This window comes from Bos indicus, chromosome 19 (genome assembly GCF_029378745.1).
Source record: "Bos indicus isolate NIAB-ARS_2022 breed Sahiwal x Tharparkar chromosome 19, NIAB-ARS_B.indTharparkar_mat_pri_1.0, whole genome shotgun sequence".
Classification (NCBI taxonomy): Eukaryota; Metazoa; Chordata; class Mammalia; order Artiodactyla; family Bovidae; genus Bos; species Bos indicus.
The window spans coordinates 3,551,347-3,568,118 of record NC_091778.1 but is presented as its reverse complement, the minus strand read 5'-3'; the positions used below and the strand labels follow the sequence as shown (position 1 = coordinate 3,568,118).

General features: G+C 37.2%; 1 pseudogene; it reads left to right on the top strand.

The window, feature by feature from the left end:
• Positions 1-15,499: 15,499 nt before the first annotated feature.
• LOC139177707 (phosphatidylinositol transfer protein alpha isoform pseudogene) lies at positions 15,500-16,502 on the top strand (annotated as a pseudogene).
• The last annotated feature ends 270 nt before the right edge of the window (positions 16,503-16,772 follow it).

Sequence of the window (16,772 nt, the reverse complement as noted above, 5' to 3'; positions counted from 1 at the left end):
GTTTCTTGCTTATATCCTAAAAATCTTGAGGGAAAAAAAAAAAAAAAGGAGAGGATATTTTAGAAAGACTCCTAGGTTTTCAAGATATAGTGAGGTTGATTTGTCTTTCAAAATTTCCTTTACACTCTCAGCCATTTTATCACAAAATATTTCAGCATATGCCTCTAAAGCAGAATAAAGATCCACCTCTCTTTCAGAAGAGCTACCATGCTTGCATATTCAGGCACCATGTTGATTTTAATCTTAACAATTTTGCAAAATCCTAACAGTGTTGTAGTTTGTATACCAGATCTTAATCTAACAAATGTGTTTCAGATCAGAAGGATCATGGGAAGTTGGAGGGAATTCCAACTGCACCTTAGATCACAAAAACTGTTCCTCATGACATCTTTATTTATATGTAGGCAGGTTCAGTCTTGACTGGCTGATGAAAAATGTAGAAAAAAATTATTATGATAAATATTTAAAATAAATATATATATGACATATATATTAACTAAATATTTAAATTAGTAAAGTTTTTCAACACTTTAATACTATATATACATTTTGTCTACAAATAGTAAATTATTTCTGTATACATGTGTGTATATCTATACAAACACACAAACAAACATATATATGGGATATAAACATACATATATATTTACATACTTTAGTGGAAGAATTGTAGAAAATTGCTCCTTATGTTGTTTTAAATCTATTCTTATGTTTCTTTTCCTTCCCTTCCAAGTAAGTAAAATTAGGATTATGGTAAGTAAAATTTAAAAAGCAGCATTTAATCTCACAAAAATTTTAATCAAAAGCTTCAGTAAACAAAGGAAGTCTTTTAGAATTTTTTGAAAGGACAGTTAATTTCTTATGTTACTTAGAAAACATTATACAGTATCTGACACTTAGTAGGTGTGCATTCTCATCAATGAATGAGTAAATTAGTTAATGAATGAAAATGATATTTAAAGAATTATTGGACCCAAGCATCTGTCCTTCATTTCACTGCACTCACAAGCATATAAACACATTTTCTTTTTCTATTTCTGGGGGAGGACACTTAGATTCAATACTATGTGTCAGGTTTCATGGGCTAATTGTCATTGTGAGGAACACTTTAACTGCAAGCCAAACAACATAAGCACTTCACTAAGGACATATCAAACAAGCTTACATTCATGAACATCACAAAGAGAAATGTGTTTCATGGTTTATGGTCTACCGATGATTTTATCTTTTTGCAGACTATGCTGACCACTCATTCTATACTGAACAGCAGATGGAATATATGACAGCTAATGTGTGTTTTGTTGAAACTTTATGTCAATTTAGTCCTTTAAGTGTTCATAGTGGATTATGATCTTGATAACTAAGAGGATTAAATATGTATGTATATTATTTTGATGTTTGCCACCATATTTAAAAAAAATTTTTCAATCACAAAATTTCCATTATACAAACAAAAAGTTACTGAGTTAAATAAAGGAAAATACTCAGAAACATTTAATGAGAAAAGCTTATTGAGTTAAACAAGTCCTTTATTGCAAAATTCAGGCCAAGATTGAAGAAAGCAGGGAAAACCATTAGGCCATTCAGGTATGACCTAAATCATCCCTTATGATTGATATCCCTTATGACCTCAATCATATCTCTTTATACAGGGGAGGTGACAAACAGATTGAAGCAGCTGATCTAGGCAGAGTGCCTGAAGAAATACGGACAGAGGTTCATAACTGTACATGAGGCAGTGATCAAAATCTTTTCAAAGAAGAAATGCAAAAATGCAAAGTAGTTGTCTAATCAGGCTTCATAAATAGTTGAGGAAAGAAGTGAAAAGCAAGGAAGAAAGGAAAAGCTATACCCAGCTAAATACAGAGTTCCAGAAATGAGCAAGGAGATATAAGAAGGCCTTCTTAAATGAATAATTCAAAGAAATAGAGGAAAACAACAGAATAAGAAAAACGAGAGATCTCTTCAAGAAAATTGGAGATCCCAAGGGAACATTTCCTACAAGCATGGGTGCGATACAGGACAGAAATGGTAAGGACCCAATAGAAGTAGAAGAGATTGGGAAGAGGAGGCAAGAATACACAGAATAACTGTACAAATAAAAGATCTTTTGACCAAGACAGCCACGAATGGTGTAGTCAATTAACTAAAGTAAGACATCCTGGAGTGTGAAGTCAAGGGGCCTTGGGAAGCATTACTACAGACACAGCAAGTGGAGGTGATGGAATTCCAGCTGAGTTGTTTAAAATCCTAGCATATTTAAAATCCTAATAGCTATTCAAATCCTGTTAAAGTTCTATACTCAATATATCAACTAATTTGGAAAGCTCAGCAGTGGCCACAGGACTGCAAAAGGTCAGCTTTCATTCCAATCTGAAAGAAGGGCAATACCAAAGAATGTTGAAACTGCCACACAGTTGTGTTCATTTCTCATATTAGGAAGGTTATGTTCAAAATCTTTCAAGCTAGGCTTCGGCAGTATGTGAACCAAGAACTTTCAGATGTACCAGCTGGGTTTAGAAAGGATAGAGGGACCAGAGATCAAATTTCCAACGTCCATTGGATCATAGAGAAATCAAGAGAATTTAAAAAATATATGTATTTCTCCTTCATTGACTATGCTAAAGACTTATGTGGATCACAACATATCATGGAAAATTCTTAAAGAGTTGTGGATACCAGACTACCTTACCTGCCTCCTGAGAAACCTGTATGCACCTCAAGAAGCAACAGTTAGAACTGGACATGGAACAACAGACTGGTTCCAGAATGGGAAAAGAGTATATCAAGGCTGCATATTGTCACCTGCTTATTTAGCTTATATGTAGAGTACATCTTCCAAACCAAGTTATTGTGCAAAATTCCAGGATAGATGAAGCAAAACATGGAATCAAAATTGCCAGGAGAAATATCAATAACCTCAGATATGCAGATGACACCACCCTTATGGCAGAAAATGAAGAAGAACTAACTAAAGAGCCTCTTGAAAGTGAAAGAGGAGTGTGAAAAAGTTGGGTTTAAACTCAACATTCAGAAAACTAAGATATGACATCTGGTCCCATCACTTCATGGAAAATACATGGGGAAACTGGAAACAGTGGCTGACTTTATTTTGGGGGGCTCCAAAATCACTGAAGATGGTCACAGCAGCCATGACATTAAAAGATGCTTACTCCTTGGAAGAAAAGCTATGATCAACCTAGACAGCATATTAAAAAGCAGAGACATTATTTGCTGACAAAGGTCAATCTAGTCAAACCTGTTTTTTCCAGTAGTCACGTGTGGATATGAGAGTTGGACTATAAAGAAAGCTGAACGCTGAAGAACTGATGCTTTTGAACTGTGGTGTTGGAGAAGACTCTTGAGTCCCCTGGACTCCAAGGAGATCAAACCAGTAATTCCCAAAGAAAAGCAACCCTGGGTTTTCATTGGAAGGACTGAAGCTAAGTTGAAACTGCAATACTTTAGCCACCTGATGCAAAGAACTGCATCATGAAAAGATCTTGTTGCTGGGGAAGATTGAAGGCAGGAGGAGTAGGGGACGACAAAGGATGAAATGGTTGGATGGCATCAGCAAGTTGAGGGACATAAGTTGAGCAAGCTCCAGGAGTTGGTGATGGACAGGGAAGCCTGGCCTACTGCAATCCATGGGGTCGCAGATTTGGACATGACTGACTGTCTGAACTTACTGACTGACTGCTCCTTGGAAGAAAAGCTATGACAAATCTAGACAGTGTATTAAAAGGCAGAGACACCAATTTGCTGACAAGGGTCTGTATACTCAAAGCTATGATTTTCCCATAGTCATGTATGGATGTATACTTTTGACCATAAAGAAGGCTGTGCCGCCAAGGAATTGATGCTTTTTAATTGTGGGTCTGGGGTCCCTTGGACTAAAAGGATATCAAACCAGTTAATCTTAAAGGAATTCAACCCAGAATATTCATTGGAAAGACTGATGCTGAACCTTCAATACTTTGACTACCTGATGCAAAGAGCTGTTTCATTGGAAAAGACCCTGATGCTGGGAAAGATTTAAGGCAAAAAGAGAGGAGGGTAGCAGAGAATGAGATGGTTGGATGGTATCACCAACTCATGGACACTACTTTCAGCAAACTGTGGGATATAATGAAGAACAGGGGAACCTGACATGCTGCAGTCCATGGGGTTGAGAAGAATTGGAGATGACTTTAGCAAATGAGCAGCAACAAAGAGAAAATTAGTACAATAGAAATATCAATGAACTTTTGCTGGGGATGGCGCCATTAAATAGTGTTCTAAAATTTGTTCAGTAAATATATTTAAGAATATCAAACATAAACCAATAAGATAATGAGTAATGAAGAGTCTTGGGAGATATTGACCTGTAAAGTAAAATCATAATCTCACTTTAACTATAAATATAAATTATTTTAAAGTCATGAGACTCTATCAATAGGGCACAGGAGTCAAATAGCTTCACAAATTTATATGCATCTTATTTAGTATGTTGTCGTTATTCAGTCACTCAGTCATAACTGAATCTTTGCAACCTCATGGACTGTAGCATGCCCAGCTTCCCTGTCCTTTATGATCTCCTGGAGTTTGCTCAAACTCATGTCCATTGAATCGGTTATGCCATCCAACCATTTCATCCTCTGTCATCCCCTTTTCCTGCTTTCAATCTTTCCAGCAGCATCAGAGTCTTACAATGAGTTGACTTCATACCAATTGGCCAAACTACTGGAGCTTCAGCTTCACCATTGGTCCTTCCAATGTACAGTCAAGGTTGATTTCCTTTAGGATTGACTACCTTGATCTCCTTGCTGTCCAAGGGACTCTCAAGAGTGTTTTCCAGCCTCACAGCTCAAAAGCATCAATTTTTCAGTGTTCAGGCTTCTTTATGGTTTGATTCTCACACCCATACATGACTATTGGAAATACCATAGCTCTGACTACAGACCTTCATTGGCAAATTGATGTCACTCTTTTTAATATGTTGTCTATGTTTGTCATGGTTTTTTCTTCCAGGGAGGAAGCATCTTTTAATTTCATAGCTTCAATCACCATCTGCAGTTATTTTGGAGCCCAAGAAAATAAAATTTGTCACTGTTTCCATTATTTCCCTATCTATGTGACACAAAGTGATGGAACCATATGCCATGACCTTAATTTTTGAATGTTGAATTTGAAGCCAGATTTTTGACTCTCCTCTTTCAGCTTCATTAAGAAGTTCTTTATTTCCTCTTCACTTTATGCCATTAGGATGGTGTCATCTATGTATCTGAGGTTATTGACATTTTTCCCAGAAATTTTGATTCCAGCTTGAGCTTCATCCAGCCTGGGTGTTCGAATGATGTACTCTGCATATTAGTTCAATGAGCAAGATTACAATATACAGTCTTGACATGGAACTCCAAAAGATTATTCTGCTATTGCTGAAAACAGCACATTGTTATAGTTTTAAATTTGCTGAAAGAGACCATATCTTAGTCCTACCATAATAAAATATAATAGGACCCTTAATGCTTTCAATAGTTAAAGTTTAATCTTCACACAATTACGTAATTTAAGAATCAACATGCTCATGTATTTTCAGATAAGATAACTGAGTTTCAGAAATTTTCATGAGCCTGCCTGCTGTGGTAAATTTTCTCATCAGCATCAGTTCACTCACTCAGTCATGTCCAACTCTTTGTGACCCCATGGACTTTAGGACAACAGGCTTTCCCTGTCCATCACCGATTCCTGGAGTTTACTCAAACTCATGTCCATTGAGTCAAGGATGCCATCCAACCATCTTATCCTCTGTCACCCCCTTCATCTACGCCTTCAATGCTTCCCAGAATCACAGATTTTTCAATGAGCCAGATCTTCAAATCAGGTGGCCAATGTATTGGAGTTTCAGCTTCAGCATAAGTCTTTCCAATGAATATTAAGGACTGATTTCCTTTAGGATTGACTGGTTGTGTCTCCTTGCAGTTCAAGGGACTCTCAAGAGTTTTTGAACACTAGTTCAAAAACATCAATTCTTCAGTGCTCTGCTTTATTTATAGTCCAACTCTTACATCCATACATGACTCCTGGGAACACTATAGCTTTGATTAGATGGGCCTTTGTTGGCAAAGTAATGTCTCTGCTTTTTAATATGCTATCTAGGTTGGTCATAGCTTTTCTTCCAAGGAGCAAGCACCTTTTAATTTCATGGCTTCAGTTACCATTGGCTGTAAAATAAAGGCTCTCACTGTTTCCATTGTTTCCCCATCTATTTGCCATGAAGTGATGAGGCTGGATGTCATGACTTTAATTTTATGAATGCTAAGCTTTAAGTCTGATTTTTCACTCTATTCTTGCAATTTATCAAGAGGCTCTTTAGTTCTCTTTCTGCCATAAAGGTGGTATCATCTGCATATCTGAATTTACTGATATTTCTCCCAGCAAGCTTGGTTCCAACTTGTGCTTCATCCAGCCTGGCATTTTGCATGATGTACTCTGCATATGACTTAAATAAGCAGGGTGACAATATACAGCCTTGATGTACTCCTTTTCCAATTTGGAACCAGTCTGTTGTTCCATGTCCAGTTCTAACTGTTGTTCTTGACCTGTTCCTTTCTCAGGAAGTAGGTCAGGTGTTCTGGTACTCCCATCACTTTAAGAATTTTCCACAGTTTGTTGTGATCCACACAGTCAAAATCTTTGTCATAGTCAATAAAGCAGAAGTAGATTTTTTGTTTTTTTCTGGAGTTCTCTCACTTTTTCTATGATCCAATGGATACTGACAATTTGATCTCTGATTTCTCTGCCTTTTCCAAATCTAGCTTGAACATCAGAAACTTCATGGTTCATGTACTTTTGAAGCCTGGCTTGGAGGATTTTAAGCATAACTTTGCTAGTGTGTGAAATGAGTGTAATTGCCCAGTAGTTTGAACATTCTTTGGCATTGCTTTTTTTTCAGATTGGAATGACAACTGATGTTTTCCAGTCCTGTGGCTGCTGTGAGTTCTCCAAATTTGATAGCATATTGAGTGCAGCACTTTCACATCATCATGTTTTAGGTTTTGAATTCAACTGGAATTTCATCCCCCTCACTATCTTTGTTCATAGTGATGCTTCCTAGGGCCCTCTTGACTTTGCATTCCAGGATGGCTGGCTCTAGGTGAGTGATCACACCATCATGGCTATCTGGGTCATGAAGATCCTTTTTTTGTATAGTTCTTCTGTGCATTCTTGCCACCTCTTCTTAGTATCTTCTGCTTCTATTAGGTCCATACCATTTCTGCCCTTTATTGAGCCCATCTTTGCATGAAATGTTCCCATGATATCTCTAATTTTCTTGAAGAGATCTCTAGCCTTTTCCATTCTATCGTTTTCCACTATTTCTTTGCACTGATCACTGAGGAAGTCTTTCTTATCTCTTGCTGCTATTTTTTGGAACTCTGCATTCAAAATGGGCATGTCTTCCCTTTTTTTCCTTTGCCTTTAGCTTCTCTTCTTTTTTCAGCTATTTGTAAGTCCTCCTCAGACAACCATTTTGCCTTTTTCCATTAGCCAGCATTCAAGTGGTCACATGCAGCAATCACAGATTTTTATTCGTTTGTTTATTTCTTTCTAAGTCATAAAAACCTTGACAGTAAAGAAGAAGCTATACTGTTTCTTTTGGGGAAACATCGAAGAATTAACATACTATTGAATTTCAAATTTAAAAGTGTTGCAATGTATCTTTGAATTAGAATGTAGAGACCTAAGGGCAGAATTCCCAAAATGAGCCTTTCCACTAGTAGCTACTTTGAATTATTTGCTTCTGTTTACTTAGGGAAGGCATTTCTCAGTCAAGAACAGTTTTTTTAAGGCTGTTCTTTCTAACTGAAGACACTTAACATGAATATAATAGCCTGATGGGTGAAAATCATAAAATGAAATTCTCAGGGCCATGTACATTTTGATGCATTAAATTAAAAACACACTTCTACTGTAATCCCCCAGTAAATAAAAAAGAATGCAGGAAGAATGTAGACAATATTATTTTATTAAATAATAGATTATTTTATTGGTTTTATAATGTTCATACAATGAATATATATTTATTTTATAAATTCACATAAAAAAGAAAACATTGCATAAATCTTGCCTAAAATACTAGATAGAAGTAAGCATTATTTTCATAAATAATGCTTTACTGAAGTCTTCAAAAATTTTTCAAAAATCTGAGATTATACTATATATGCTCTTTCGTAGTTTGTTTTATCCCAGCACCAGTGAATTTCCCAGTGAGCCAGCTGTTCATATCAGATAACCAAAATACTTTCCCTGATGCTGGGAAAAATTGAGGATAGAAGGAGAAGAGGGTGTCAGAGAATGAGATGGCTGGATGGCATCACCAACGCAATGGACATAAACTTTGGCACACTTCAGGAGATGGTGAGGGACAGAGAGGTCTGGCATTTGGCAGTCCATGGTATCTCGAAGAGTTGAACATGACTGGGTGACTGAATAACAACAGATTTGGTTTTTAATTGCTAATATAAATTTAGATTTTTTTTCTTTTTCTTATATATTCTTCTAAAGAATTATTTCTAATATTTGTCTATTAAAGTACTATATGTATAATATAATTTAACCAATTCCTTCTTATTAGTCATTATGATGACTAATATTTTATGAACTCTGTGGGAGAGGGAGAGGGTGGGATGATTTGGGAGAATGGCATTGAAATATGTATAATATCATATATGAAACGAGTCGCCAGTCCAGGTTCGATGCACGATACTGGATACTTGGGGCTGGTGCACTGGGACGACCCAGAGGGATGGTATGGGGAGGGAGGAGGGAGGAGGGTCCAGGATGGGGAGCACATGTATACCTGTGGCAGATTCATTTTGATATATGGCAAAACCAATACAATATTGTAAAGCTAAATAAAATAAAATTTAAAAAAGCTGTGATAAAAAAATTTTTGATAAATGATAGACTAGGAATTCATTGCCAAAAATGTTGAAGTCCTTTTCTGAAAGAGTTGTGACATATTTTGTCAAACACATAATACCTTCCAGACCTTATAAAGTAATGTCTGTTGCATGTGTGTGTTAGCCTATATAGCCTTTCCAGTACTAAATATTTTCATTAAAATAGCTTTGAAAAAGGTGACAGCTGAAAATTCTACTTAATGTCTGAATACATTATATTCACTTAATATTGAGCCTGATTATTATGTGCATATGTATATAAAATCACATCTAATGCCTTGACAAACACAATTTAAAAAAGGAAGTGTACTCACTTTTCCAACAAAGGTCCATACAGTCAAACCTTGGTCTTTCCAGGAGTTATGTACAAATGTAAGAGTTGGGCCATAAAAAAGGCTGAGCATTGAATAATTTAGGTTTTTGAGTTGTGATGCTGGAGAAGATTTTTGAGAGTCCCTTGGACAGCAAGGAGATCCAACCCATGCATCCTTTTTTTTATACTGCTTCAAAAAAGCTGCTACCCCACGTTCAAGGTCAGGAGCAGAGGCCATGTGGAGATACCCCACGTGCAAGGTAAGAGAAACCCCAGTAAGACAGTAGGCACTGAGAGAGGGCATCAGAGGGCAGACAGACTGAAACCACAATCATAGAAAACTAACCAAACAAACCAATATGATCACATGGACCACAACCTTGTTTAACTCAATGAAACTAAGACATGCCATGTAGGGCCACCCAAGAGGGACGGGTGATGGTGGAGAGTTCTGAGAAAATGTGATCAACTGGAGTAGGGGATGGCAAATCACTTCAGTATTCTTGCCTTGAGAACCCCATGAACAGTAAGAAAAAGCAAAAAGATAGGACACTGAAAGATGAACTCCCTAGGTCAGTAGGTGCCCAATATGTTACTGGAGATCAATGGAGAAATAACTTCAGAAAGAGTGAAGGGATGGAGCCAAAGATAAAACAACCAGTTGTGGATGTGACTGGTGATGGATGCAAGGTCTGATGCTGTAAAGAGCAATATTACATAGGAATCTGGAATATTAGGTCCATGAATCAAGGCAAATTGGAAATGGTCAAACAGGAGATGGCAACAGTGAACGTTGAAATTGTAGGAATCAGCAAATTAAAATGGACAGGAATTTAGCTCAGATGACCATTATATCTACTATTTGGGGCAAGAATCCTTTAGAAGAAATGGAGTAGCCATCATAGTCAACAAAAGAGTCCAAAACGCAGTACTTGGATGCAACCTCAAAAAAGACAAAATGATTTCTATTCATTTCCAAGGCAAAACATTCAATATCATGGTAATACAAGTCTATGCCCTGACCAGTAATGATGAAGAAGCTGAAGTTGAACGGTTCTATGAAGACCTACAAGACCTTTTAGAACTAACATCAAAAAAAGATGTCTTTTTCATTATAGGGGGCTGGAATGCAAAAGGGAAGTCAAGAACCCCCCGGAAGTAACAGGCAGATTTGCCTTGGGGACAGAATGAATCAGGGCAAAGGCTAATGGAGTTTTGCCAAGAGAACACACTGGTCATAGCAAACACCTTCTTCCAACACAAGAGAAGACTACAGATGGACATCACCAGATGGCCAACACTAAAATCAGATATATTATATTCTTTGCAGCCAAAGATGAAGAAGCTGTATACAGTCAGCATAAACAAGACCAGGAGCTGACCGTGGCTCAGACCATGAACTCCTTATTGCCAAATTCAGACTTAAATTGAAGAAAGTGGGGAAAACCACTAGACAATTCATGTATGACCTAAATAAAATCCCTTATGATTATACAGTGGAAGTGAGAAATAGCTTTAAGGGCCTAGATCTTATAGACAGAGTGCCTGGTGAACTATGGACTGAGGTTCGTGACATTGTACAGGTGACAGGGAGCAAGACCATCCTCAAGAAAAAGAAATGCAAAAAAAAAAAACACAAAATGGCTGTCTGAGGAAGCCTTATAAATAGCTGTGAAAGAAGAGAAGCCAAATCAATGGAGAAAAGGAAAGATATACCCATTTGAATGCAGAGTTCCAAAGAATAGCAAGGAGAGACAAGAAAGCCTTTCTCAATGATCAGTGCAAAGAAATAGAGGAAAACAATAGAATGGAAAAGGCTAGAGATCTCTTCAAGAAAATTAGAGATACCATGGGAAAATTTCATGCAAAGATGGGCTCAATAAAGGACAGAAATGGTATGGATCTAACAGAAGCAGAAGATATTAAGAAGAGCTGACAAGAATGCACAGAAGAACTATAGAAAAAAGATCTTTATGAACCAGATAATCACAATGGTGTGACCACTCATCTAGAGCCAGACATCCTAAAATGTGAAGTCAAGTGGGCCTTAGGAAGCATCACCACAAACAAAGCTAGTGGAGGTGATGATGCTGTGAAAGTGCTTCACTCAATATGCCAACAAATTTGGAAAACTCAGCAGTGGCCACAGGACTGGAAAAGGTCAGTTTTCATTTCAATCCCAAGGAAAGGCAATGCCAAAAAATGCTCAAAGTATCACACAATTGCACTCGTCTCACATGCTAGCAAAGTAGTGATCAAAACTCTCCAAGCCAGGTGTCAACTGTACATGAATTGTGAACTTCCGGATGTTCAAGCTGGTTTAGAAAAGGCAGAGGAACCAGAGATCAAATTGCCAACATCTGCTGGATCATCGAAAAAGCAAGAGAGTTCCAGAAAAACATCTATTTCTGCTTTATTGACTATGCCAAAGCCTTTGACTCTGTGTATCACAGTAAACTGGAAAATTCTGAAAGAGATGGGAATACCAGACCACCTGAGCTATGTCCTGAGAAATCTATATGCAGGTCAGGAAGCAACAGTTAGAAGTGGACATGGAACAACAGACTGGTTCCAAATTGGAAAAGGAGTACTTCAAGGCTGTATATTGTCACCCTCCTTATTTAACTTATATGAAGAGTACATCATGAGAAATGCTGGGCTGGATAAAGCATAAGCTGGAATCAAGCTTGCCGGGAGAGATATCAATAGCCTCAGATATACAGATGACACCACCCTGATGCCAGAAAGTGAAGAACTAAAGGGCTTCTTGATGAAAGTGAAAGAGGAGAGTAAAAAAGTTGGCTTAAAGCTCAACATTCAGAAAACTAAGATCATGGCATCTGGTCCCATCATTTCATGACTAATAGATGGGGAAACAGTGGAAACAGAGGCTGACTTTATTTTTTTGGATTCCAAAATCACTGCAGATGGTGACTGCAGCCATGAAAATAAAGATGCTTAGTCCTTGGAAGGAAAGTTATGACCAACTTAGCAGATTAAAAAACAGAGACATTAATTTTCCAACAATGGTCCATCTAGTCAAGGCTATGGTTTTTCCAGTAGTCATGTATGGATGTGAGAGATGGACTGTAAAGAAAGCTGAGCACCAAAGAATTGATTCTTTTGAACTATGTTTTTGGAAAAGACTCTTGAGAATCCCTTTGACTGCAAGGAGATCCTATCCATTCCATCCCAAAGGAGACCAGTCCTGGGTGTTCATTTTAATGACTGATGTCGAAGCTGAAACCGCAATAATTTAGCCACCTGATGTGAAGAGCTGACTCATTTGAAAAGACCCTAATGCTGGGTATGATTAGGGTAGGAGGAGAAGGGGACAACAGAGGATGAGATGGTTGGATGGCATCATCGACTCAATGGACATGAGTTTGGGTAAACTCTGGGAGTTTCTGATGGACAGGGAAGCCTGGTGTGCTGCAGTCCATGAGGTTTCAAAGAGTCGGACATGACTGAGTGAATGAACTGAACTGAACTGACAAAGCTGCTCATATATTAGAACAAATGCTCCTTGGATTGTCTTTATATTGCAAAGATTTCTTTATTGTTTAAACTTACTTTTATGCATTAATACATTACTTTTTCCTTGTTTTAACTCAATTTTTTATTATGATACACAAATATACAAGAACACACATACATACACAGAAGAAGAAAAAATATTGCAGTTTTAGTGTCTATATCATTAGCTGAGAGTTGTCCATAACATTACTTATTATTATTTTTTGTCTGTAAAATATGTAGTGATGTCACCTCAATTATTACCATAATTGATAACTTGTGTTTTCTCTCTCTTTCTTTTTCTCCTGATATATCTGTCTTTGATGTTTCATCAATTTTATTGATCTTATCAAAGGTTTAGGTTCGGTTTCAAAAAGAAAGCACTAGGGGAAACATTAATGGATTGCTAATATATGTAATATAATACCAGTAAGCACACACACATACACAACTGCACCACATACAAAATAATAGCACAGTTCTACAAAAATTACATGGTTTTGTTATTTATTTATTTCTAAAAGAGTTTTATTGTGCCATAATTCATGTACCATACCATACAATGCATCCATTCAAAGTGTACAATTCAATGTTTTGTTTTATTTTTGTATTTTACAGATATATGCAATCATCACCACAATCAACTTTGTTTTGTTTTATATTTTTTAAATTATAGTATAGGTGTTTAACACTGCTGTATCAGTTTCTGTTATACAGCAAAATGAATCAACTATATGTATACATTTATCCCCTATTTTCTTAAATTTCCTTCCCATTTTCACCACAAAACACTGAGTTCCCTGTCCTGTACAGAAAGTTCCCATGAGTCATCTATTTTATACATGAAAGTGAAAGTGAGAGCGTTATTTGTTCCATTGTGTCTGACTCTTTGTGACCCCATGGACTGTAGCCTGTCAGGCTCCTCTGTCTCGGAATTCTTCAGGCAAGAATACTAGAATGAGTTGCCATTTCTTTCTCCAGGCAATCTTCCCAACTTAGGGATTAAACCTGGGACCCCAGCATTGCAGGCAGATTCTTTACCATTTGAACCACTAGAGCAGCCCATTTTATACATAGTACTGTCTATATGTCAACTGAAATCTCCTAATTTCTCCCATCCCCTCTTACCCATATATTTGTTCTGTACATGTCTCTATTTCTACTTTGCAAATCAAATCACCTATACAATTCTTCTAGATTCCACATATATGTTTTAATATGCTATATTTGTTTTTTCTTTATCTGGATGTACTTTATATTTTGGTCTCAGGTCTATCCGTATCTCTGCAAAAGACACAATGTTTATTGCCTTTAATGGCTGAGTAATATTCCATTGTATATATGTACTACATCTTCTATATCCATTCTTCTTTTGATAGACATTTAGGTTGCTTCCATGTTCTGGTTATTGTGAATATTATTTCAGTGAACACGGGTGCATACAGCTTTTTGAATTATAGTTTTCTCTGGGTATATGTCCAGGAGCGGGATTGCTGGGTTATATGGTAGCTCTATTTTTAGCTTTTTTAAGGAACAGCCACACTGTTCTCCATAGTGGCTGTATCAATTTACATTCCCACCAATGGTGTAAGATGATTCCATTTTCTCCACACCCTCTCCAGCATTTATTGTTTGTAGATATTTTGATGATGGCCATTCTGAGAAATGTAACTCTATACCTTATTGTAACTTTGATTTGAATTTCTCTAATAATTAGAAATGTTGAATATTTCTTCGTGTGTTTGCTGGCCATCTGTATGTCTGCTTTAGAGAAATGCCTATTTAGGTCTTCACCCATTGTTTGATTAGGTTGCTTTTTTTTATATTGAGCTGCATGAGCTGTTCATATGTTTTGGAGATTAATCTCTTGTCAATTGCTTTGTTTGCAAATATTTCCTCCCATTCTGAGGGTTGTTTTTTCATCTTATTTGTGAATTCCTTAGGTGTGCAAAAGCTTCTAAGTGTAATTAGGTCTCATTTGTCTATTTTTATTTTCATTACTCTAGAAAGTGGATCAAAAAAGTCTTTGTGTTGTGTATGTCAGGGTGTTTTACCTATGTTTTCCTCTAAAAGTTTTATAGTGTCCTGATTTACATTTAGACATTTAATCAATTGTGTATGTGTGTGTGTGTGTATGCTGTTATGGAGTGTTCTAATTTTGTTCTTTTATATGTAGCTGTCTAGTTTTCACAACACACTTACTGAAGAGGCTGTCTTTTCTCCCTTTCTCCTTTCTCATAGATTAGGTGACTTTGGGTGGGTGGGTTTGTTTATGGGCTTTCTATCCTATGCTGTTGGTCTGTTTTTTGTTTTTTCTCTGTTTTTCTGTTTTTGTGCTAGTACCATACAGTCTCAATTACTGCAGCTTTGTAGTATCATCTGGAATCAAGAAGCCTGATACATCCAGCTGTGCTTTTCTTTCTCAAGATAGTTTTGGCTATTTCAGGTCTTTTGTGTTTCCATACAAATTGTAATTTTGTTTTTATTCTAATTCTGTGAAAAATGTCATTGCTAATTTGATAGGATTGCATTGAAACTATGGGTTGCTTTGGGTATTATAGTCATTTTCACATTATTGATCCTTCTAATCCCAGAACGTGATATATCATTTCATCTGTGTCATCTTTGATTTCTTTCATCAGTATCTTATAGCTTTCTTTCGACCGGTATCTGGGCTTGTTTTTAAAAGAAATGATTGATGGAGAGGCAAGGCAGGGGTGGCAGGGGCATGAGTGGTGACCACAAGGGTGGTGGAGACAAAGCAGGCCACAGAGAAGTAGCACAGGCAGTCCAGTTGAGCCATGACTGTCATTGCTGGGAAGATCACTGGGAGCTGAGCAGGCAGTCAGTAGCTCTGCATCTTGGAAGAAACATAATCCTGCTCAAGGAGTATGGGGTCATCCTACCTATGTCTGTAAAAGAATATCAAGTAGGGCAGCTGTATTCCATGGCTGGGGCCAGTGGAAATGAAATGGGTGGTGGTGAAAATGTGAAGGTCTTGACAAAAAAGACCTATAAAAAGAACAGTGAGAAAGGCCACTACACACACACACACACACACACACACACACACACACACACACACACACACAAGGTCTACCACTTACAGAGCAAATTGTCCATGTTTTTTCAAATGCTGGTCCAAGAGGGAACCCTGAATATATTTGAAAAAGCATGGCATGATAACTCTTATTGCAGACCTGTTAATATAAGTGAGTACATGAAAGAAGGCTTTTTGATTAAAATTGAAACCTGGCAAAAACCAGATCTTGGCACCCAGGAGAATATACATTAACTGGAGACTCAGGCATGGAAACATGTGGAAGCCATTATATAGACATTGTGGATAGAAACAAAGTACTTAGTAAGCATTACAAAGCAGAAGAAGACTCAGAATAATTTAAATCTTTCAAAACAGGCCAAGGACTATTGAGTCCTAATATGGAAGCAAGAATTTATAAATCAGAAAGATATTCCATACTTCTGTGCATACAAACTGGATACTGTAAAGTTCAAGTTGGGGGGGGGGTGCTTGCAGAATAAAGTGGAAAAAACTTAATAAAAAGCAATAATGGCATCTCTTTACAACAAATAGACATCTGTTTGGTCTGCTCAATAAGTGGATTGACCTGACTATGGACAACATTCAAAGGATGGAAGAAGAAAGGAAGAGACAGCCAAGTGAGATGAGAGAGAAGGACCCAGTGAAAGGAATGATGGCAGACGACTAAATCCATCCCTCCTATTTCTGTACCTTTTGCAAGACAGAGGTCGACAGGAAGGCACAGCAGCTCCACCCTCCCAAGTGACAGAGCATGCAGAATCAGCCTTTCTGTGCCCATCCTCCAGGCAACTTTAAATCCCTTACTGTAGCTAATTCCAAATGCCACTTAATATTGTGAACAATTAGGCCATCTAGTATTATGAAACCCCTGTGTCTGGAAGCCTGAACTTCTGAGATATGTGCCCATATTTACAGTTCCTCCCTTTTCAACCATTGT